The following is a 21,715-nucleotide window of genomic DNA, read 5'->3' as shown; positions in this document are numbered from 1 at the left end:
ATTTAAGGGGAGCCACTTGCAAATGGACTGGTTTTTGGCATATGGGTCTTAATACTTTGCCAAAATGGAATTTGTTTTGAAATAAAATTTATAATTTTCAAATATATATAGCATTTTCAAACAGTGTGATGTACAAATTACCATTCTTTAGTTCATGTTAGAATAACCCACACTCTAAATCTGTTTGACATTTACCCCTTAAGTATTTTGCATCAATAAATCATTTCTGCAGCATCTTAAAATGTTCTTAAGTAATTACATAACATCCTACATCCCCGGGGCCTGTCCCATTAGTGTGAGTGAAAATAAATAAATTACAGTAATTAAGACATAATTATGTTGTCTTGAAACGCTAAGGGTCATTTGGACTTGATTCCTGGAGGAGTTATCAGTGCCAAAGAAAAGTCAGGGTACTACTGGCTTAGGCCTGTAATTACACATCTGGGACTGACATTTTGATCATGAGAGGTAGCACCTTTTGAATAAATTTCAACGTTGCCCTTAAAACAAGCTACAAGAAGTACAGAACTAGTGTAAGGGAGATGAAAGGAGGTTGGAGGCAGAAAGAACGGCAGGTCTAAACATCAGCATCTAGGTAGTGTGAACAACTATTGGCCCTCAGCCTGCCTCAACTCCATATATGGTGTTCAAATATAAGTTTGGGAACAGCCCCTTTGTAATTCTGGCTAAGAAAACACACACACACACACACACACACCCCACACCCCACGCACACACCCACCGCACACCTGGTGCAGAAGGCCCCTCACCTGGAATGCAGGAGGGTGGTTTTAAGTATTATAATGCCTGCTTGTTGTCCCCAGGATGGCGCACCTGAGTGTGTGCATAACTGGAAGTGTGGCTCCGGTCGCACCCTCCCACACTTTCAGAGACCTATTTGCCAAATCGTTTATCCCCTCACTACCATAGCTCACAACTGACTAGGGGCAGCGCTAGAGTCTCCTCCAACCCTTTAAACATCTCCACACTGGTCCCCGGCTCGCTGTCCGGCCTCCTGGTGGGGGCGCTCCTCGTTCCTACCCCTCCAGGGGTCTCAGGTGGGACCCGTGGGTGGGATGTCTGGCTCTGCACTTGGGCCCCCACCTTGGAAAGGGATGCCCGTGACAGCGGGCTCCCCCCTCCCCCCAGGTCAGCCTTGGGTGGCTCTGAAGGAGGAACGGGAGAAGGAGGTGGGAGCTGGCGGCCGCCGAGGCCGGGCAGCCGGCCCCGTCTGCGGCGGGCGCGCTCGCCGTCCTCCCTCGCTCGTCTCCTTTGCTCATATTTGGACTCGGCTGCCCGTGCCCAGGAATTTCCCGTCATGCCTCCCGCCGCCCCGTCCGTCGCCCGGAGCCGGGGAGGGAGGAAGGGAGGCTCGGACAGCGGCGGCGGCGGTGGCTCCCTGCTCCTTCCATGAGCCCGCGGCGGACCCTCCCGCGCCCCCTCTCGCTCTGCCTCTGCGTCTGTCTGGCCGCGGCCGCGACGCGAGGAGCCGCGCAGCCCGGTAAGTTGGGCTCCGCTTCGCCACCCGCAGCCCTCCCGCCCGGACCCTGCCAAGTTGAAGCGGGACCGCGACCCCAGTCCCGTGCGAGCGCCGGCTGCGCCCCCTGAGCCTCCTGCGGGACGCCCTCTCCCGAGCGCCGAGGGGCGCCGAGGGGCGCGGAGGAGAGCGCCCGCGGGCGGTGGGGGCGGCGGGAACCAGGTCAGGGTTGGTGGCTGCGCCCCGCCGACGGGCGGCGCCTGGCCGCCGCGCTGACACCTTATCTCGTCCCGGAGCGAACCTGAGCCCGCAGGGGCTCTCGCCAGGCGCGGGGCCCGGGAGAGGGGCGGGCGGGGCGGCGGCCAGAGGCAGGGAGGGGACCCGCCCGGCTCGGGGGGCGCGGCGCTCGCGGCGGGGCTCCCGGAGCCCCCTGCTCCGCGCAGGTTGGCCCCGCTGAGGTGGCGGCTCAGATAACGGGCCGGGCGCGTGGGAAGGTGCCAGCCAGGCCCGCGCTCCCGCCGCGCGTCGGGGAGGGGCGCGGGGGCAGCGCGGGGACCCGTGGGCGGCGGGCGAGGAGCGGGGCGCCCACCGCCAGCCGGCTGCCCCCTCTACGCCGGCAGCTCGGGCTCCGGCGGGCCCGGCTGGCACTTAACAGGCCAGGACCACACCGAAGCCCGAGTTTGCCAGGTACTAGTTTTGTTTTGTTTTGAAGGGAAAAAAGCATCGAAGTCTGTTTTTTAAGTTTTACCCTGCACCAACTATTTCAGGGGGAACTATGGGAACGAAAGGTGCCATTCCACTGTTTGGTGAGGACTTAGGCTATCAGGTGGGGCAGTTTTGAATTCTTAGAACAATCTTTAAGAATCGTTTTCTTTAAATCTTGTGGCACATATCAGTGAGGAATTTTTTTAATATAAGATTATTATAAAAGTTAATTATTTGAAAGCACCCATGCAGAGTTTAAGGTAAATGTGAAAGCGCATGAACTTGTATATTTGCGATCAGTATCTAGTTATCAGAGCTCGGTTCTTAGTTTTATCTGGCTTGAAGGAACAGAAGTTGTAAATCCTCAAAGTTGAGATTCCTTAGGAAATTTTAGTTTAGTTTTGTTTTTGCCACCCGTGGACTAAACTGTTGCAAATAAGATAGGGCTAACAAATAGGACTCATACATTAGTGGAAAGCTGATTCTTAAGCTTAGGTTCTATTCAGCAGTCTTTGGCTAGCTCTTCGTATTTTTCCATTTGCAGCATTGTTGGCAAAATAGATTTTAAAAGTTAGTTTTTTTTTCTATAAAAAGTCTTAAAGATTTATGTAACTTACAGATTGTCAATTCAGATTAATGGGAGATTTAAAAAATGTTTAACTTTTATTAAATGTGCAATTTAAAAATATTAATTTAAGTAATATCACTTTCATATTTGTTTCTGGTTAATATTGTTTTTCAAAAAGACCTACTTTTTATGAATTCATATTTTAGGAATAACTTTAGTAGCACTTCTTGGGAAACACAACCAGTTCTAACCACATTGTATTAATGGTCTTCTAAAAAAAATACTGTGCTGCACCATAAATAGTGGATTGTGCAGGGAATAGATGTATGGTTTTCCCCCTCAGTGATATGTTGACTTACCTAATACTGTTTACTGGAGTAAACAGCCCTTGAAGACCAAATCCACTGTTCTGTGGCCCCTTGCCAGCAATAGTGAGTATCAGGTTTATATTTAAATGATTTAAACATTTATTCTTTTAATTTTGGTCCCACCTGACATACCAATCTAATTTCTGGTGACTTTCATTAGGGCCTTATGTGCATGTCTCAAATTTTTTGTATTAAAATTAGAAGTATCTCTCTGCCATTCAGAGTTTTGTCACAGTGCCTAAACTGCCTGTCTGCCAAGGTTGCAAGCATATATCATTTAGTTTTAATCCACACCCATTATTTGGCTTTTAAAGGTGCTTACTCTAAAAACTTAACTAAAATGTTAACTCATTAGGTTAGAAGTCTTTACTCTTTTGCTAAAATCAAGTAACAAAATATCAAAAAATTATCCTAACAGTAGTTTTTGTAGATTTTTCTAACACATTTACCCTTTCTTAAATTAAAAATAAATTTTCAACTATTAAAGAGCAACTTTAGTAAATAAAGTTGAAATAATGAACCACATGCTTTTAGGTTCTATCATAATCCGGTCACAGTCCCTTTGATGTTATCTCACCTTCGTTACTTATTATAGTTAAGGATTTAGTTGATGAATTTGGTTCTGCTGTTTAACTTTCTTCTCAGTAAAATGATGAAGTTGGACATAGTTCCCAAGTTCCTTCTAACTGCAGGATCCTATAATACTGTTTTTGTTTATAGAATCCTGCAGAGCCACCCACTACATTGATTCAGACTTCTGATTGTCAACTCTGTCTTGCTATACATGTTAAACTGGTCTGCTTGTAGTCTGATGGGTGTTGGTCCAGCTTTAGGGGGCCTGGATCTGCCTCAGGAATGTCTTAATACCTGGCACATGCACACACCTGGACAGAGTTCCATAATATTAAGCTTCTGTGAATATCTTCCTGATACCAGAAAGTTCTAGTTACATCACAGCGTAAATGCCTAACAGCTCTTTGGGGATAGTTAAGCCCAGGCCCTAAGATGGTTTGGTATTCAGTTTTGGAATTTGCATCCGGGTTAGGGCTACCACTGGAGAGAACCCAAACCTTTCTATGATTGAGAGGACTGTGGCGTTTTTTATGGGAGCATTCCAGATGAAATGCCCTATACGGAATTTCACCTTTTGATCATACCTCGGAGTAGGCTGATTTGGACTTACCCATCTGTGTTATTCAGAATTAAATTGGCTTTCAATAGGAGGGTAATCAGATAGCTATTTATTTAATTTGCCAGCTGTTAGCATCTCTGCTTGCTGTACAGATATCTCAAGGCTTTTACTTGAATATTTCTGTTTTCTCTTTCCTGGGCATGATGGGTTTTACTTTTAAAATGCTCAACACAATCCTGGGTCTCCGTTCACGTATTCGTCTCTATAGCATATCAAAGTCATATTTATAACTTTTAAGGAAATACAAATAAAGAGAAAGAAAAGTATAGGAGAGATAGACCACGAATGAATCAGTCAATTGACTTTATGGGGGATTTTGGTTATTTCATTATTTAAGCTTCTGCTGCAAGTAACAGAAGTGAACTTGAACTAGTTTTAGGAAAAAGAAAGGAATTTGATGGGAGCCAAATGCAGACAGACCTTATTAGGTACCAGGGACTGGACAACCTGCAACTTTTCCAGTCTCTAGTCTTTGCCTTTCTTTGCTTCATTGTTCTCTATTTGCTGACCATTTTAATTCTGCTTTTTTGTATTCATGGTTGAATGTGACTTCTCAGAGGCTCCTGAGTATTTACAGAGAGGCTTAATCATTTAGCCTTGATGCTAAACTGAGAGAAAGATGCCCTAGCCCAGCCGTGGGCAAACTATGGCCCGCGGGCCGGATCCGGCCCATTTGAAATGAATAAAACTAAAAAAAAAAAAAAAAAAAAAGACCGTACCCTTTTATGTAATGATGTTTACTTTGAATTTATATTAGTTCACACAAACACTCCATCCATGCTTTTGTTCCGGCCCTCCGGTCCAGTTTAAGAACCCATTGTGGTCCTCGAGTCAAACAGTTTGCCCACCCCTGCCCTAGCTGGTTTGGCTCAGTGGATAGAGTGTTGGCCTACAGACTGAAGGGTCCCGGGTTCGATTCCGGTCAAGGGCATGTACCTTGGTTGCGGGCACATCCCCAGTAGGGGGTGTGCAGGAGGCAGCTGATCGATGTTTCTAAGTCTCTATCCCTTTCCCTTCCTCTCTGTAAAAAATCAATAAAATATATTTTAAAAAAATAAATAAATAAACTGAGAGAAAGAACCTAGCAGACACAGTTTGGGTCAAATGGTTAATCTAGATTTTTTTCCCTAAAGTCTTTTTTAATTCTGGACTTCTTTATAGAATGCAGTATAAACATTTACATGGTTTATTTTACATTATTACCTTTTTTTATTATGGGGTTATTAGTCCTTACAGTATATAATTTTTTTTTGATTGCAATGTGTGTGTAAAAGAGTGTCACCCTTTCCTGGGATCCTAGGATGTTAGATTAGCTCATTCATACTGCTAGACCAGCACTGAAGAGAAGGCCTGTGGGGAATAAAGTGAGTGTAGCACCACTTTCGAGAATTACGGCAGAGCTTGGGATTCATCTGAGTTGTGAAAATACTGCTTAACAACTAATCCATCCTGCAGATAATCATCTGCATAACTTAAGAAATCCACTAGATTAAAATGCTAAGCTCAAAAGCTTTAAAAGTAAATTTATTAGATTTAGGCAAGGGTTCCAGTGCCAGGAAGAAAGTCCCCACAATTTCTGGCTGTAAACACCAGTAGGGATTGTGGCTGAGTGAGACGGAGTGCTTCTGGAGTCCCAGGTGTTTCTCTTAAAGGGCCCACAAATGGACTTACTTGGACTCAGTTCCTCTGAGCTTCAGTGCTGAGGCAGAAGCTTGAAAGGTACCAGGGACATCCAAGGAGGAACTGAATTGTATGGCATTGGGGCCAGGGCTGGAAGGGCAGCTTTCTCCCAGACAGAAGTGCTGGCAGAGGCCATTGTTCCTTTGCTAAATCCTACCCCCGTGGAGCCACAAGGCACCACATCTGAGTCTCCATCAACCTGGGTATCACTGGTAGCCCTGCCCTGGTAATTCCCTGAGACCCCACCCCACCCAACTTGTGGGCACACCCATCTATTTCAGTGGCATTTTCATATAAATGGCCTGTGTTGGCTTATGCTCATTCACACTTTCCGAAAATCTCTCAAAACAAGCAGCATCTAGCTTTGGCATGCCCCTTACCTCTTGCTAAGTGGCCACAGGCCTGGCACTAGCAGCAACTGGGCTTGGTTCACAGCTTGGCCTCTCCTGGGCACCTCAGAGACTGGCACAGGTAGCAGCCATCTTCAGATTGCTTTGTAGTTTATTCCCAGAGGCCCCACGCAGAACAAAGTCTGCATTTGACATTGGCCTGCTCCTCCCAGGAGGCTCCAGAGCCATTGCACCTAGTGGACAGCTTCAGACCATGTTGAAGCACCACCCAACCACCTCCACAAGTGACACACTCAAGGGGAAGACTTAGGAGGCACCAAAGTAAGTCCTGCTCTATAGAGTGGTCCCCTGAATAGCTGATCCTCCATGGTGGTCAAAGCCAGTCCTTACAGATGATGTGCCTGGGTGTAAAACCCTCTCATTGACATGCCAGCAGTAATCAAAACTCAACTACAACAGGAGGGTGTACATAACCCATATGGGGGATATGGTGGGAGTGCACCAGGAGTGCCCAGCTCTGGTGAACAGGGTGGCTGTGCCACTGGACTCAACAGGACACCTACTACATTAGGCCACTCTTCCAAGCCTGAGAGATGTAGCAGCTCTGCCTGATACATAGAGACAAACACAAGGAGGCAGAGAAACATGTCCCAGATGCAGTTCAAAACACTGGTTATTAGGATGCTCAATGGACTTAGTGAGAACTTCAACAGCAAAAAAGGACATGAAAACCATGAAAAAGAACCAGTCAGAAATGAAGGATACACTGAAATGAAGAATAATTTATAGAGAATCAACAGTAGAGTAGATAAAGCTGAGAATCAAACCAATAATTTGGAATATAAGGAAGCAAATGTCCAATTAGAATAGAGAGAAAAAAGAATCCAAAAAAAGTGAGGATAGTGTCAGGAGCCTCTGGGATAACTTCAAGTGTACCAAATTTTACATCATGGGGGTGTCAGAAGGAGAAGAGAGACAGCAAGAAATTGAAAACCTATTTGAAAAGCTAATGTCAGAAAACATCCCTAACCTGGTGAAGGAAATAGACATACAAATTTTGGAGGCACAGAGAGATCCCCAAAAGATGAACCCAAAGAGGCCCACACCAAAACACATCATAATTAAAATGCAAAAAAGGTTAAAAACAAAGAAAGAATTTTAAAAGCAGCAAGAGAAAAGCAGTTACCTATAAGGGTGCTCCCATAAGACGTCATCAGCTGATTTCTCAACAGAAACTATGCAGAACAGAAGGGATTGGCAAGAAATATTCAACATGATGAAAAACAAGGACCTACAACCAAAATTACTCAACAAAGCTAAAATATAGAATTGAAGGACAGATAAAGAGCTTCCCAGACAAGAAAAAGCTAAAGGAGTTCACCACCACCAAACCAGTATTACTTGAAATGTTAAAGAGTCTTCTTGAAGAAGAAGAAGAAGAAGAATATGAACAATGAAATGGCAATAAATACATATTTATCAACAATTGAATCTAAAAAACAAAATAAATGCACAACCAGAACAGAAACAGGCTTATAGATACAGAGAACATTTTGATTGTTGCCAGATGGGAGGGGTTTTGGAGGGATGGGTGAAAAAGGTGAAGGGATTAAAAAGCACAAATTGGTAGTTACAGAATAGTCATAGGGATGTACAGCATAGTGAATACAGTCAATAATCTAATAAGTATGATGGTGTCAAATGGGCATGAGATATACCAGTATTGGGATGATCACTTAGTAAGTTACATGTCTAATCACTGGGGTGTACACCTGAAACTAATATAATATTGTATGTCAACTGTAATTGAAAAATAAAAGGAAGGAGACTTGACTTGGGGTGGTGAACAGACAATACAATATAGAAATGTATTATGAACATGTACACCTGAAACCTGTATAATTTTATTAACCAATTTCACCCCAATAAATTCAATTAAAAATGAAAATAAAATGTGATTTAAAAATCAGTAAATTCATTAAAACAAATTGTGATAATCAGAGACATTCAAAATAGTTTAGGGACGAAGAGTTAATCATTTATTTTAATATTTCTCTCACATATCTAGAATTTTCCATCTTTACCTTTCCTTTACAGTATATCTGCTGCGTGGAATAATTTTCTGTCATAATCTACTGAAATGCTTAAGTCCTGGTCACATGGTATTTTGTGAAACTTTTATCGTTTAGAATTTGTCATTTCCTTTTGCTTCTAAGACATTTTGTGCCTTGATTGGAACACTATTTTACCATCTTGCATTGTAAAGTCTGTACGTAGTCATCTTCTTCACTGTACTGTAAGTTCTATTAGATTAATATTTCATCTAGGAGAATTCTGATAGGCTCTCAGGATCCATTGTCCCAGGTGTAATGATTCCAGCTTTTTCAAATGTTCTGAAGCTTTTATGAAATCCTGCAATGTCACCATCTTCCTTTGACATTGGAGCTCGGTCACACTGCTCTCCTTTCTCAGTCCTTGTCTATTTTCTAGATTTTACAGGCTTTCCATGAATATCCTAATATCCTGTGTAAAGATTGAATAAATAGAATAATACCATGTTTTCCTATAATCTGAGATGGCATGGGGAAGGAGAGTATAGCAAACTCATGTGGAAGAAAAGCAACTTTTGTTGAGCACCCAATATTTAGATCATATAGAAAAGAAGGTATAAAAGAAAAAAAAAATAGAGCATATATGAAGGGGAAATAAAAATGCTATAGATATCTGGCTGTTAATTTTGTAGCCTGCTACATTGCCAAATTCATTTATTAAATCTAATAGTTTTTAATGAATTTTCTATGTGTAACATGTTATCTGTGAATAATGACAGTTTTACTTCCTTCTTTCCAATTTGGATGCCTTTTATTTTTTCTTCTTGTCTGATCACTATGGCTAGAACTTCAGTACTATGTTGAACAAGAGTGGTGAAAGCAGACATCCCTGTCTTGTTCCTGTTCTTAGGACAAATGTTTTTAGTTTTTGCCCACTGCATATGCTGTTGGCTATAGGTTTGTCATATATGACCGTTATTATGTTGAGGTATGATCTTTCTATTTCCACTTTGCTGAGAGTTTTTATCAAAAAAAGGATGTTGGATTTTGCCAAATGCTTTTTCTGCATCAATTGATATGATCATGGGATTTTTGTCTTGCAATCAGTTTATGAGATGTATTACATTTATTGACTTGCGAATATTGTACCAGCCTTGTATCCCTGCAATAAATCCCACTTGGTCATGGTGTATGAACATTTTAATGTATTACTGGGTCCTCTTTGCTAATATTTTATTGAGAATTTTAGCATCTATGTTTGTCAGGAGTATTGGCCTGTAATTATTTCTTTCTTTTTTTAAAAAAATTAAATCTTTATTGTTCAGATTATTACAGTTGTTCCTCTTTTTTCTCCCCATAGCTTCCCTCCACCCGGTTCCCATCCCACCCTCTGCCCTTACCTCCCCTCCCCCCACTGTCCTCTTTCATAGATGTATGATTTTTGTCCAGTCTCTTCCTGTACCCCCCACATGCCTTTCCCCCTGAGAATAGTCAGTCTACTCCCTTTCTATGCCCCTGATTCTATTATATTACCAGTTTATTTTGTTTATCAGATTATTTATTCACTTGATTTTTAGATTCACTTGTTGATAGATTTGTATTTGTTGTTCATAATTTGTATCTTTACCTTTTTCTTCTTCTTCCTCTTCTTAAAGGATACCTTTCAGCATTTCATATAATACTGGTTTGGTGGTGATGAACTCCTTTAGTTTTTTCTTATGTGTGAAGCTCTTTATCTGACCTTCAATTCTGAATGATAGCTTTGCTGGGTAAAAAGTAATCTTGGTTGTAGGTTCTTGCTATTCATCACTTTGAATATTTCTTGCCACTCTCTTCTGGCCTGCATAGTTTCTGTTGAGAAATCAGCTGACAGTCGTATGGGTACTCCCTTGTAGGTAACTGACTGTTTTTCTCTTGCTGCTTTTAAGATTCTCTCTTTGTCTTTTGCTCTTGGCATTTTAATTCTGATGTGTCTTGGTGTGGTCCTCTTTGGATTCCTTTTGTTTGGGGTTCTCTGTGCTTCCTGGACTTGTAAGTCTATTTCTTGCACCAGGTAGGGGAAGTTTTCTGTCATTATTTCTTTTTTTTTTTAAAAATATATTTTATTGATTTTTTACAGAGAGGAAGGGAGAGGGATAGAGATGAGAGAAACAACGATGAGAGAGAAACATCGATCAGCTGCCTCCTGCACACCCCCTACTGGGGATGTCCCGCAACCAAGGTACATGCCCTTGACCGGAATTGAACCTGGGACCCTTCAGTCCTCAGGCCGACGCTCTATCCACTGAGCCAAACCGGTCAGGGCTGTCATTATTTCTTCAAATAGGTTTTCAATATGTTGCTCTCTCTCTTCTTCTGGCACCTCCATAATTCAGATGTTGGTACGCTTGAAGTCCCAGAGGCTCCTTACCCTATCTTCATATTTTTGGATTCTTTTTTCATTTTGTTTTTCTGGTTGGGTGTTTTTTGCTTCTTCGTATTTCAAATCTTTGACTTGATTCTTGCGATCCTCTAGTCTGCTGTTGGAACTCAGTATAATATTCTTTATTTCAGTCAGTGTATTCTTAATTTCTAGTTGGTCCTTTTTCATAACCTCGAGGGTCTCACTAGATTTCTTGAGGGTCTCACTAAATTTATCAGCGTTTTGTAGAAAATTCTTGAAAAACCTTATAAGTGTGGTTTTGAACTCTATATCCAGTAGTTTTCTTTCCTCCATTTCTGTCATTTGTGACCTGTTTCTTTGTCTCTGCATTTTTTATGCTTCCCTCTGTTGATAGAGTGGCTTTCTGTGCTAGGTGTCCTATAGGGCCCAGTGGCTCAGCCTCCCCAATTACCTGAGGTGGACACTCTTGGTGCACCCCTTTGTGGGCTTTGTGTACAGTTTTGTTGTAGTTAAGCCTTGATTGTTGTAGTTATCACTGGGAGGAATTGACCTCCAGGCCAATTGGCTGTGAGAATCAGTTGTATCTACAGTGGGAGAACTTCTGTGCTGTAGACACCCTTCTGGGGCAAGACTTGCTTCAGTGTGGCTTTGGTGCTCACTGAGTCTGCCTCCTGAGTGTGTCCCTTATGGATCTGAGGAGTTGTAATCTGGATGGTCCCACTCTGACCACTGGGTACACTGGCTCTTGGATCTCTAAGGAGGTGCTATTTTAGCCTCTGTCTGAGGCTACCCAGCAGGAGCTATGGAGAGATCTGCAGATTCCTCTTCTTTGTTTGGGGTTTGGAGGTGCCCAGATGAGGCCCAGCTGTGAAGCAATGCAAGCTTCTGTGGGGCCATGGGTCTTCTTTTGGATGACCTGGGTCTCTCTGACTCAGCTGCAGTTTGTTAAGTAATTTTAGATTGCCAAGGGCCAGGCCTTTCATATGCAAAAGCCTCTGGGCACAGCTTGGGTGGGGCGGGGTCTCAGGGAATCAACAGGGCAGAGCAAGCAGCTATGGCTGCTCCTCAGTCCTACCCTAAAAGGCCCTGCGTCTCAGTGTCCTGCAGTAAACACTACAAGCACCTCTGAGAGAAAGCCGCCCTTGAGTTCCGACTGATGCCAGACAGTTCAGTTTCTCCCCGTATGAATCTAGGTCCCCAGAGACTCGCCCAGAACTGGAGTTCAGAGCAGTCTGGAGCTTGAGACTCCCTCCCGATTGAAAAAGACAACCGCGTCCTCAGTTGCCAGCCCTTTCCACGTGCGCCTCCGTACCTCTGCACTTTACTTCCGCACCTCCTCTGAGTCTCAGTGTGCTTTTCTCTTTCCTTCTAGTTGTGGAATTTCCACTCAGCCAGCCTTCCTGTGGTTCTGGATGATGTCCATTTTGTCTTTTAGTTGTATTTTTTTTTTCCCATGTGAATCAGTTTTATAGTTGTATTTTTGAAGTGGTTGTGCGAGGCAGCAATTTCTGGTGTTTATTTATGCCGCCATCTTGGTTTCTCCTGTAATTCTTTCTTTGTAGTGTCTATCTGGTTTTGGAATTAAGGTAATGCTGGCCTCATAAAAAGAGGTTGGAAGTGTTCCTTCCTCTTGAATTTTTTGGAATAGTTTGAGGAGGGTAGGTGTTAGTTCTTCTTTGAATATTTGGGAAATTTCCCTATGAAGCCATCCGGATCAGGGCTTTTACATTTTTATACACTAATAATGAACTTTCAGAAAGAGAAACTAAAAAAAAAAAAAAAAATTCCATTTACCATTGCAACAAAAAACCCCCACAAAACTGAGATACTTAGGAATATACTTAACCAATGAGGCAAAAGTAGACCTATACTCGGAAAACTACAGTACATTGAAAAAGGAGCTAGAGGAAGATATAAACAAGTGGAAGAATATACAAAGTTCATGGATTAGTAGAATCAACATCATTAAAATGTCCATACTAGCTAAAGCAATCTATAGATTCATTGCAATCCATATTAAAATACCAACAGCATATTTCACAGATCTAGAAAAAACACTACATAAATTTATTTTTTAAAATTATTTTTATTGTTCAAAGAGAGAGAGAGAGAGAGAGAGAGAGAGAGAGAGAGAGAGAGAAAAATCAATGATCAGAGAGAATCATTGATTGGCTGCTTCCTGCACATTCCACACTGGGATCTAGTCTGCAATTGCAACCCAGGCATGTGCCCTGACTGGGAATCAAACCATGACCTTCTGGTTCATAGGTTGACACTCAGCCACTGAGCCATACCAGCTGGGCAAACACTACAAAAATGTATATGTAACCAAAAAAAAAAAAAAAAAAGACCCCCAAATAGCCTTAGCAATCTTGAGAAAGAACAAAGTTGGAAGAATCATAATATCAGATATCAAGTTATACTACAAAGCCACTATACTCAAAACAGCCTGGCATTGGCACAAAAACAGGCATATTGATCAGTGGAACAGAACAGAGACCCCAGAAATTGACCTAAGCCATTATGCTCAATATTTGACAAAGGAGGCAAGAGCATACAATGGAGTAAAGATAGTTTCTTTAGTAAATGGTGTTGGGAAAATTGGACAGGTACCTGCAAAAAAATGAAACTAGACCACCAATTTACACTATACACAAGAATAAACTCAAAATGGATAAAACGTAAGTTGTGAAACCATAAAAAATCTTAGAAGAAATCATAGGCAGCAAAATCTCAGACATCTCTCTTAGCAGTATGTTTACTGATACATCTCCAAGGGCAATGGAAACTACGGAGAAAATAAACAAATGGGGTTACATCAAAATAAAAAGCATCTGCACAGCAAAAGAAACCATCAACAGAATGAAAGAGAGCCCACTGCATGGGAGAACATATTTGCCAATGATACATCCAATAAGAAGTTAATTTCCAAAATATATAGGGAACTCATACAATTTTACAAAAGGAAGACAATCCAATTAAAACATGGGTAAAGGACTTAAATAGACACTATTTAGGTGGGCATACAGAAGGCCAAGAGATATCTGAAAAAATGCTCAAAGGTACTAATCATCTGAGAAATGAAAATTAAAATGACAATGAGGTATCACTGCAAACCTGTCAGAATGACTTTCATCAACAAATCAACACACAACTAGTGTTGAGGAAATGGAGAAAAGTGAACCTTTGTACACTGGTGGTGGGAATGCAGACTGGTGCAGCCACTGTGGAAAAGAGAATGAAGTTTCCTAAAACAATTAAATATGGAAATCCCATTTGGCACCCAGTAATCCCACTTCTAGGAATATATTCTAAGAATCCCGAAACACCGATCAGAAAAAATATATGCACCCCTATGTTCATAGCAGCACAGTTTACAATAGCTAAGATTTGGGAACAGCTGAAGTGTCCATCAACAGATGAGTGGATACAAAAACTGTGGTACATTTACACAATGGAATACTAAGCAGCTATAAGAAAACTCTTACCATTTGCAACAGCATGGATGGACCTTGAGAGTATTATGCTAATCAAAATAAGCCAGTCAGAGAAAGATGAGTATCACATGATCTCATTCCTATGTGGAATCTAATGAACAAAATAAACTGATGAATAAAATAGAACCAGAGACATAGAAGCATGGAATAGACTGACGAATTTCAGAGGAAAGGCAGGGGTAAGGGTTAGGATGGGAGTGATTAACCTCGGAACTTATATGCATATATGCATAACCCATGGACACAGACAACAGAGTGGTGAAGGCCTAGGAGGAGCAGGTATGCAGTGAAGGAGTCAGTGGGAAAAAACAAACAAAGGGGACATCTGTAATACTTTCAACAATAAAGATAAACTTTAAAAAAGGGAATAGCTATGCCTAATTCCACCCAACCATCTTAAAACATTATGAAGACGAAACAATTGTAAATCTAAAACCTCTGATAATTAAAAAAAAAAAGAAGGGGAAATAGTATGAAGACAAAGTATAAAGATGGAAAATTAGGTTTGGCCTAAACCATGGAAAACTTTTAATGCTTGGCTAGGAAATCTGGACTGGACCACCAAGTGAGTAAGCTATGAGATTGGAATTCTTTTGGATCCTTGAAATGTCATGATCAGAGTTGAATTATAGGCTATATTATCTAATAGTTTATAGGATAAATTAAACTGGGAAAGAAACCAGTGGGCCAATAAAGAAATGTTCTAAGAGTTTTTCAGAGAATGAAGACTTAAACTAGGGCAGTGCACATATTGGAGAAGTGTTGCTGAGGTAGATTGGACAGAAATAAACAATTCATTGGATATGAGGAGAGGGATGAATAAAAGATGAGGTTAAGGCTAGACAATTGAGAGAATGTGAACTCAGAGCAGGGTTGTGGGTGGGGGTAAAAAGTGTTTAGATTTATTGCATTTGAGGTGCTGGAAGAACATTCATGTGGAGATGTGTAGTAGAATTGGAAATGTAAGACTAACTTGGAGATACCAGGGCTGGAGATAAGCATGTATAAGTAAGGAAGGTTAAAAATGAAGGGGAGAAGAAAACGTGTTGACTAGAAAGAGGAAGGGCACAGGAAATGTGTAAATAGGAGATATGATTTGAGTTGGCTTTGAAAAATGCCCAGTGTATGGCATTCTGTCTGTGAACTTTGTTTAGGGGACATCACATTTACTCATTCCAGTATCTCTTAAAGTGTTACCTGCAAGATTCCTATACATGTGAGATGGCCATCCTGGCCACTCATACCCAAGACTGCTGACACTTGGCAGTGATCACCTGGAGCAGCATCATTACCTGGCATTTGTGTGATTGGATTACTCAGCTACGTGCTGATTTGAGAACAGTGGGACAGTTTCTTGATACTTGACTTTCTGAAGGAAAATGGGTTGAATTTACTTTACTGATAAGGCTTTCTGTGCACAGACTGTAGAGGTTTATAAAACATGGAGCTGAAATAGAGAGAATACTGGTATAAGAAATGTGTTCTCAAGGGTCTGGCTTCCTGACCAACTGTCAATCCTGATTCTACTTTCTAAAAATAATACATTGTTAATAAATTTTCTGAAGTGACATGTTTATGTTTAGTATACAGGAATAAGAGCAATTACTAACTCAGTTTTAAAAAGGTGATCCCCCCATATTCTGCTTGTTGTGCTTTTTTAAGCTGTGGACTTAGAAGATACATAATTGCAAAAAGCCACTATAACATTTGAAATCAGTTTTCTTTAAAATATAAAAGCATTCTCACATGTTTGGACAGTATACCTAAGTGGAAACTATGACTTATACAGTCTATAGACAATACTTGACTTCTTGCTTTGTGGATACTCAGGGAGGTTCTGCTCTCAGCTTTCAGCCACTCATTGTGGCTTCACTTTTGTTTAAAAATTTGAGCCATAACTGAAATTTTGGAATGACAGGAAAACTCAACATCCTCTTAAAACAATTGCTTGTTTTGTGCCAGGCAATGGACTTTACTAGTATGTCAAGATTGGGCTATCAAACGGTCTCAGGAATTAATATATGGATAGTTTTGGAAAATTATATTTTCAGGTATATGAGCATTATTCTTAGGTCTATCCTACCACTTTTAATATGAAATTTAGTAGATGATTTGCATACAGTGTATACTTAAAGAAGTCTCATTTTGGCCATGGCATAACTGCCTTTTATTACTAGACTAGAGGCCTAGTGCACAAAATTCATGCACGGAGGTGGGGGGGTTCCCTCAGCCCAGCCTGCCCCCACTCCAATCAGGGACCCCTTGGGGGATGTCCGACCACCAGTTTAGGTCCAATCCCCTCTCACAATCTGGGACCGCTGGCTCCTAACCACTCACCTGCCTGCCTCCCTGATTGTCCCTAACCCCTCTGCCTGCCTGCCTGATTGCCCCTAACCTCTCTGCCTGCCTGCCTGATCACCCCTAACTGCCTCTGCCTGCCTGCCTGATCGCCCCTAACCTCTCTGCCTGCCTGATCTCCCCTAACTGGCTCTGCTTGCCTGCCTGATCGCCCCTAACTGCCTCTGCCTGCCTGATTGCCCCTAACTGCCCTCCTCTGCCGGTCTGATCTTGACCCCAACTGCCCTCCCCTGCCGGCCTGATCTTGCCCCCAACTGCCCTCCTCTGCTGGCCAATTTGGTTCTGATTGGTCAGTTTCTATGCCAGTCAGTGTCAAAAGCTCCACCTCCTAGGCAGCCATTGGCTCCTTACATTCACCCAGATTTAGTTCTGATTGGCCAGTTTCTATGCCAGTCAATGTCTCTGAGCCTATCAAAACAGGGCCTTATCAGAAAGGCGGGGCTGTGGAGGCCTGGAGAGAAATGGAGGCGTGGCTGTTGGCCAGGCTGGGAGAGAAAGAGAGGCAAGTTCTGATCAATGGCTGCCACAGAGGCTACAGATCAGACCCTGCCTCTCTCTCTGCAGGTCTCTCTATGGGCCTGATCCTCAGCCTCCTAGGCAGTCAGTGCTGGGTCAGGGCGCCCTAAGTGGCCAGACTTCCAGTCTGGTTGAGCCTTTGGTCATTACGACCCTGACTCTTTATTATATAGGTTACACAATGAATCTTTATGGTTTCTTGAGTCAGCTATTTTATTTAAAGGCCAAAAAACAAAACAAAACAAGACAAAACACCAAAAACCCCGCAAGTAAACAAAAAACAAACACACAAAAATACCTCAATCAGTCCTTTTGGAAGTATGTTAAACAATCTGGGCGTGGTTGGAGTTGGGAGAGGTCTAGAGTGACTACTATAGATGGATACTTATTTATTTATTTATTTATTTATTTATTTTTGATTATCATTAATAGTTTTATTCGTTTTTTATTAAATCTTTATTGTTCAGATTATTACATTTGTTCCTCTTCCCCCCCCATAACTCCCCTCCTTCCAGTTCCCACCCCACCCTCCGCCCTCACTCCCTACCCACTGTCCTCATCCATAGGTGCACGATTTTTGTCCAGTCTCTTCCCACATCTCCCACACTCCTTTCCCCCCCAAGAATAGTCAGTCCATTCCCTTTCTATGCCCCTGATTCTATTATAATCAACAGTTCATTCTGTTCATCAGATTATTTATTCACTTGATTCTTAGATTCACTTGTTGATAGATGCATATTTGTTGTTCATAATTTGTATCTTTACCTTTTTCTTCTTCTTCCTCTTCTTAAAGGATACCTTTCAGCATTTCATATAATACTGGTTTGGTGGTGATGAACTCCTTTAGCTTTTTCTTATGTGTGAAACTCTTTATCTGACCTTCAATTCTGAATGATAGCTTTGCTGGGTAAAGTAATCTTGGTTGTAGGTTCTTGCTATTCATCACTTTGAATATTTCTTGCCACTTTCTTCTGGCCTGCAAAGTTTCTGTTGAGAAATCCGCTGACAGTCGTATGGGTACTCCCTTGTAGGTAACTGACTGTTTTTCTCTTGCTGCTTTTAAGATTCTCTCTTTGTCTTTTGCTCTTGGCATTTTAATTCTGATGTGTCTTGGTGTGGTCCTCTTTGGATTCCTTTTGTTTGGGGTTCTCTGCGCTTCCTGGACTTGTAAGTGTATTTCTTTCACCAGGTGGGGGAAGTTTTCTGTCATTATTTCTTCAAATAGGTTTTCAATATGTTGCTCTTTCTCATCTTCTGGCACCCCTATAATTCTGATGTTGGTACGCTTGAAGTTGTCCCAGAGGCTCCTTACACTATCTTCATATTTTCGGATTCTTTTTTCATTTTGCTTTTCCGGTTGGTTGTTTTTTGCTTTTTCGCATTTCAAATCTTTGACTTGGTTCTTGTGCTCCTCTGGTCTGCTGTTGGGAGTCTGTATAATATTCGTTATTTCAGTCAGTGAATGCTTAATTTCTAGTTGGTTCTTTATCATAACATCGAGGGTCTCATTAGATTTGTTGAGGATCTCATTAAGTTTATTGGCGGCTTCTAGACAGTTCTTGAGAGACCTTAAAAGTGTGGTTCTGAACTCTATATCTTCCATTGGCAATTTTGTCCTGTTTCTTTGTCTCCGCATTTTTTTTTATGCTTTCTTGGTGCACCCCCTAGTGGTCTTTGTGCGCAGTCTTGTTGTAGTTAAGCCTTGATTGTTGTAGTTAATACTGGGGGGATTTGACCTCCAGCCCAACTGGCTGTGAGAGTCAGCTGTGTCTGCAGTGGGAAAACTTCTGTCCTCTGGGGAGGTGCTAATCTAGCCTTTGCCTGAGGCTATCTGGCAAATGGCTCTGTGCAGGGCTTGGGCGGGGTGGGTCCCACAGGATCAAACAGGGCGGGCGGAGGGAGCAGTTATGGCTGCTCTCAGTCCCGTTCCCAGAGGCTCTGCCTCTCAGAGTCCCAGCAACCGCTGCAAACCTCGGAGAGAAAGCTGCCCTTGCGTTCTGACTGATGCCAGACAGTCCCGCTTCTCCCGTTTGAGTCTGGGTCCCTAGAGACTCGCCCAGAACTGGAGCTTAGAGCCTGAGCCTCCCTCCCGATTGAAAATGACAACCGCGCCCTCAGCCACCAGCCCGCTCCGCGCACCTCCGCACCTTTGTATTTTCCACACTGCGCCTCCTCTGAGTCTTGGTATGCTGTTCTCTTTCCTTCTAGTTGAAGAATTTCCCCTCAGCCAGCTTTCCTGTGGTTCTGGGTGATGTCCGTTCCGTCTTTTAGTTGTATTTTTGAAGTGGTTGTGCGAGGCAGCATTCTCCGGTGTTTACCTATGCCGCCATCTTCGGTACTTATTTATTTATTTATTTTTTAATCCTTACACAAGGATATGAGGTTTTTTAAATTGATTTTGAGAGAGAGAGAGAGAGAGAGAGAGAGAGAGGGGAACTTTAATGTTTGAGAGAAACATCCATTGGTTGCTTCCCCTTTGTGCCCTGGCTGGGGATCAAACCCACAACCTAGGTATGCACCCTTACTGGGAATTGAACCCACAACCTTTTGGTGTATGGGACAATGCTCCAACCACCTGAGCTATCTTGCCAGGGCAGATGGATACTTATTTTATCTCAGATTAGTGGTGTGTAAGTAAGAAAGGGTTGGCCGTATCTCCCTATACACAGTCTAAGACTGTGGTCGGCAAACCGCGGCTCGTGAGCCACATGCGGCTCTTTGGCCCCTAGAGTGTGGCTCATCCACAAAATACCACGTGCGGGCGCGCACGTACAGTGCAATTGAAACTTCGTGGCCCATGCGCAGATGTCAGTATTTTGTGGAAGAGCCACACTCAAGGGGCCAAAGAGCCGCATGTGGCTCGCGAGCTGCGGTTTGCCGAGCCGCAGTTTGCCGACCACTGATCTAAGAGATTAGTTAGACAGGATAATGGGTGAGGGGCCACAGTTGGCCTTGGAGTTCTGGTCCCACAGTAATTGAGAATGAAAAATAAGAAGTGCATGCATTGTAATCCTGTTCCTGATTTCTTGCTGTGTGACTATGCTTTCTAGTCAGACCACCTTTGGGGGCCAGGAAGTGGATAGGTTGAAGGCAGAGGATGTTTACCTATGTTCCGAGCCTTTTTAAAAATTGCACTCATGAGCGTATTTGCATCCTTGTGTATATGTTCATGTTGCCAGGGAGTCAGTCTAATTTGATGAAAAGAACATAGGAAGACTGGGTTTTCCTAGTCTTGTTCTTGCCTAAGGCCACGTAAGCTCCTTGGTGCTTTTGCTTTAAGATTCTGTAATCTTCAGGTCGTCTAAAAGTCTTCAAATAGCTTTCATAATTTTTAATGGATACATGATTAATAAATTATATAAGATTATGTCTTGTTATGTTGGGTTTGAGTTGTCTGTTTTGTGGAATTAAATATAAATGTTCTGTGACTAAGATCTTACGTTTGAACTTTGTAGGCTAGTGTGCCCAGTAATTTGATCCATAAGCAAAGTTACAAAACCTGTTTAAAGATTTAGAATATAGATTGCAGTGTATTAGAAACATCATATTAAGGCCTGGTACGTGGTGCCTTGTTGTGTTGTATTTTGTGCCTTTAAATCAACGCAGCAGATCCAAGCAACAGCAGCCTCCTGAGCACCACACCCTCTGCTGAGGAACAGCAGCTGTACGTGAAACCTCCCCCCACCAGCCAGAAGAGCTACCACAGCTGTAAACAGCACCCACCAGAGGAGCTGCTGCCAACTGAAGAGCAGCTGCTACCGCAACCGCCCGAAGAGCAACCACATACCAAGGAGTCACTGCCACCCAGGGAGCAGCCACTGAACGACTCAACGTCTAGATATGTCAGTGAGATCAAACATGGGTAGACAAAGAAACCCCCAAAGGAAAGAGAAGGTGGACTCTCCAGAAAAGCAGCTAAGTAATACAGAGGCATGCAACATGACAGAAAAAGAATTCAGAATAAGGGTCCTAGAGTGCATAAACCAGATGGAGGAAAAAGTCGACAACCTCTGCAAGAAGCAAGAAGAAACAGATGAAAAAATCGATAACATATGGAAGAAGCTAGAAGAAACAGATGAAAAAATCAACAACTTAAGTAAGACCCAAGAAGAAATGAAGAGTGATATAGCTGCAATGAAAAACTCCATTGAAAGTATCAACAGTAGACTAGGAGAAGCGGAGGACCGAATTAGTGAATTAGAAGACAAGGAAGCAAAACACACCCAAAATGTACTGCAATTGGAGAAAAAAATGAAAAGACAGGAGGAGAGCCTAAGGGAGCTTTGGGACAACATGAAACGAAACAACATATGAATAATAGGGGTACCAGAACAACAGAAGGATGAACAAGGATTAGAAAACCTATTAGAAGAAATAATATCAGAAAACTTCCCTGAGGTGGGGAAGAAAAAAGTCACACAAGCACAGAGAGTCCCAAACAAGGTGAACCCGAAAAGACCCACACCAAGTCACATCATAATTACCATGGCAAATGTTCAGGACAAAGAGAGAATCTTACAGGCTGCAAGAGAGAGACGGAAAGTTACATACAAGGGATCTCCCATTAGAT

General features: G+C 42.4%; 1 protein-coding gene across 1 annotated transcript in view; it reads left to right on the top strand.

The window, feature by feature from the left end:
• Window positions 1-1,368: 1,368 nt before the first annotated feature.
• The window catches only part of MSRB3 (methionine sulfoxide reductase B3), a 186,955-nt gene continuing 166,608 nt past the window's right edge, over window positions 1,369-21,715 (top strand). The window contains exon 1 of the mRNA XM_036297359.1: window positions 1,369-1,501. The gene's annotated coding sequence lies outside the window, so the exon portion shown is untranslated. The remainder of the gene's footprint in view (window positions 1,502-21,715) is intronic.

Source organism: Myotis myotis, unplaced genomic scaffold, assembly GCF_014108235.1.
Source record: "Myotis myotis isolate mMyoMyo1 unplaced genomic scaffold, mMyoMyo1.p scaffold_m19_p_3, whole genome shotgun sequence".
NCBI classification, from domain to species: domain Eukaryota; kingdom Metazoa; phylum Chordata; class Mammalia; order Chiroptera; family Vespertilionidae; genus Myotis; species Myotis myotis.
Note: the sequence above shows the minus strand (reverse complement) of the source record. Positions and strands in the feature narration are given on the sequence as shown.